Source organism: Manacus vitellinus, unplaced genomic scaffold, assembly GCF_001715985.3.
Source record: "Manacus vitellinus isolate BGI_N305 unplaced genomic scaffold, ASM171598v3 scaffold_1_pilon, whole genome shotgun sequence".
In the NCBI taxonomy this organism is placed as follows: Eukaryota; Metazoa; Chordata; class Aves; order Passeriformes; family Pipridae; genus Manacus; species Manacus vitellinus.
In genome coordinates, this window is record NW_021939396.1 from 1,017,319 (window position 1) to 1,020,457 (window position 3,139).

The window sequence follows — 3,139 nt, forward strand, 5'->3', positions numbered from 1 at the left end:
CAGATTTAATTCCAGATGGGCTTTGATTCCCTGCTGCAGCCTCATCCATCAACCCTTTTTTATTAGTTTCTTCTGCAGGTGGAGCCACATGGAGAACTCCAACACAGGGGAACATCACCCCGGTGCCAGAGCTCACATTTGTTGGCCCATCTCACCGGGCTTTTTGCAGCTCTGCCAGCTTCCCCCACATATGGAATCTTCTTCCATGGGAAAACATGGAATTGTTTTGTCCCAATAAAGTCAGGAATTCTCACTTCAGGGAATTTGGAGGCAGATGAGTTTTTGATGTATCCCACCAAGAGGTCACAGACTTCAAAAGAAAATGAAAGACATGGGATAAGGTTTGGAATTGATGTTCCACCATGGGATGGAATCACGAGAGTGATTTCTTCTGGGTGAATATTCATATAAAGATCTGCTGGGGTTTAAGACACCTCAGATACAACAAGAAAGAAACCTGTGCCACCCTAAATCTCAAAAATAGGGTTCTCAGTCAGGAGAAAGACTGGGAAGTCAAAGAGGTAGGATATTTCCCTTGGTTTCCTTTCTAAATGTCTTGTTAAAAAGAAGCTCTGATTCATATTTTTAGGGGGATAAAGATTCCTGTGTCAGGACTTCAAGGCTCAGTCAGACCTTTGGGCTCTGAGGCTTCTCAGAGTCCATTTGATTGGTTGTCCCTGGAAATCACTTTCCCTTCACCAGTGATTTTACCTGCAGGCCCCTTTCCTATATAATAATCATAATTCCTGAATCCCTGACCTTTACTCTTTCCAAGATTCAATTCCCCAACTCCATGAGGAGCCAAAAGGGTCTTTCCTTTGCTTCTCCCAGGAATTCTGCTTTCCCAGGATATCATTTCCAAGTATACCTTCTGTGACTTCTGTCAAGGACTGTTAACACCTCTGGCTTGGAAAGTCACTGAATTTAAGATTGTTGAACACTGGTTATAAGTTCCTCATATTTTTTTTCCCCAGTGTTTATATTTCTCCTGGATGTCTGCAGTTGCTCGTTGGATCCTGGAGACAGGATTCTGTTCCCAGATAACTCTTTTATTTTATAGTATCCAGATCTTAAATGACAGGCTGGAAAGACATGTTAAATATCATAACAACAGTGCTACAATGCATATATAATATTCACAGGCACACACAGAGGCACATTCAAGTTTAATTCAGAGAGATTTCCCGAAGGAAAAATCAGTTCCTTATACTCTGATTTATTCTGATGCCTTATTCCTTTCCATCTCCATTCATCAAGGCCTGAATGGGATACGAGCTTTAATAGCTGCTAATTAGCAATATAAACCATCCACCCTGCAAATCAATGGCAGAATAACACTGAAAAGGGAAAAAAACCCCAAACATGTCATAATAACAGTTGGGTCCAATGATTGAAAGGGGGGAAAATGCAGTTGGATTCTTAATGTTGAGAGCAATTAAGACAGAAAGGAGAAATTACTGGTTTTCTCATGTGAATTTTGAAGCAATTAAAAAGGGCACAAAATAAACCTCAGGCCTGGAATCCCTCTGACTTCCTCGTGTCAGCTCCTCGCTGTGTTTCAGGAGCAGAAGCAGAGTTGTGTGTGTGTTTTTATTGGCAGCTCCTGTTTGTTTTTGTGCTGGAATGGGAAAGCAAAGCTCCAACTTCCACGGATTTCCCACAAGGACAACTGGGAAGAGGAGCCACGCTCTGGATTTGGCTCCTGGCCTTCATTTCAGTGGGTGCAGCTGTTTTGCTTTTGCCTGGAGTGTTGGCATGTGCTAATTGGGCAAAGAACAGTAATTAGTCAGTGTGTGTGGGAGGTGATTTGTCTGGATCCCACCACGGAGCCTCCCAGAAGGCACGGGTGCTCCAAGGGATGATATGAACACCCTTTAATTGGCTGGATCACGGGTTCAAAGAGCAGTTCCTTCTCTAGAAACACCTCAAATTTGTGGCATCTTCCTCCCCCTCCCCAAATCCTTCCTGCTCTGAGTGGAAGTATTGACATCCATTTAAAAAATAGGAGATTTCCAGGGAGGGGAAAAAAAGGACAATTTCTGGACATATCATGAGATTACATGTCACAGAGTCACAAAATCACAGAATATGCTGAGTTGGAAGGAACCCACGAGGATCATCGAGTCCAACTCCTATCCCTGCACCCATTTCCAAGAGTCACACCATGGGCCTGAGAGTAAATTCATTAGAGAAAAAAACGTTCTAAAATCAACCAACAAGGGAATTTTAAAAAGGTGCTGCTGAGATTATCCTGACTTCAGGAAAAGCCCAAAATTCCTCTGAATCCAAAAGTTAAAGCCAATCAGAAAAGGGACAACTGTTTATGTGAAGCATTTCAAGTTAGATTCCATTTAGAAGGGGTTGGAACCAACAAAGTCCATGTGTCTGTCTGTCTGTCTGTGCAGCTCATTTCCCTCAAGAGCTTTGAAAATCCTCCTGGAACACCTTGCATCAGTTTGTGGGGAGAATATTCAACCTTATGGGATCATAAAAAAAAATATATCCCCGTCAACCAGCTTCTGCAACCCAGATTTGGCAAATATTTTATAAATTCCCTATGAAATTCCTTGTGGAAAGAATTAGTTCCCTATATATACGTGTATAAACATATTTCTGTGTATATATATAAATATGTATACCTGGATCTATGTGTGTATATACATACACACATACATATATATATATATTTAAAGTTGGGAAGGCACTGAATAAATTTTTGGGGAGATGGTTTTCTCCTGCAGTGAATGTTTTTTCTGGGGAATTCAACCAATTTCCTTCTTTCCCATCAACTCCCCAGCATTTCCCCTTCATGGTCCTGTTTCTCAGGTGTCTCTGAAGTGGACTCAGAGGAGCTCTTGGTGCCCTTCTGCCTTTCCAAGAACCCAGGAATGAGGGTGAGCTCCTGTAAAAAGCCTTTTCCTGTGTAATCCTGTTTATTAAAAACTAGTGATTAGTCTATGGATGGTGTTGCTTTCCAAGTCAGTCACTGCAAGCCAGAACTACTTTTTATATTGTTTCTATTTAAAAACAAACACACACACACACACACAAAAAAGATGATGAATCAACATCAGATATTCTGTAAAACCCCAGATATTTCTGGAAAAGGCCAGAGCCCTCCACAAAAAAAAAAAAAAAA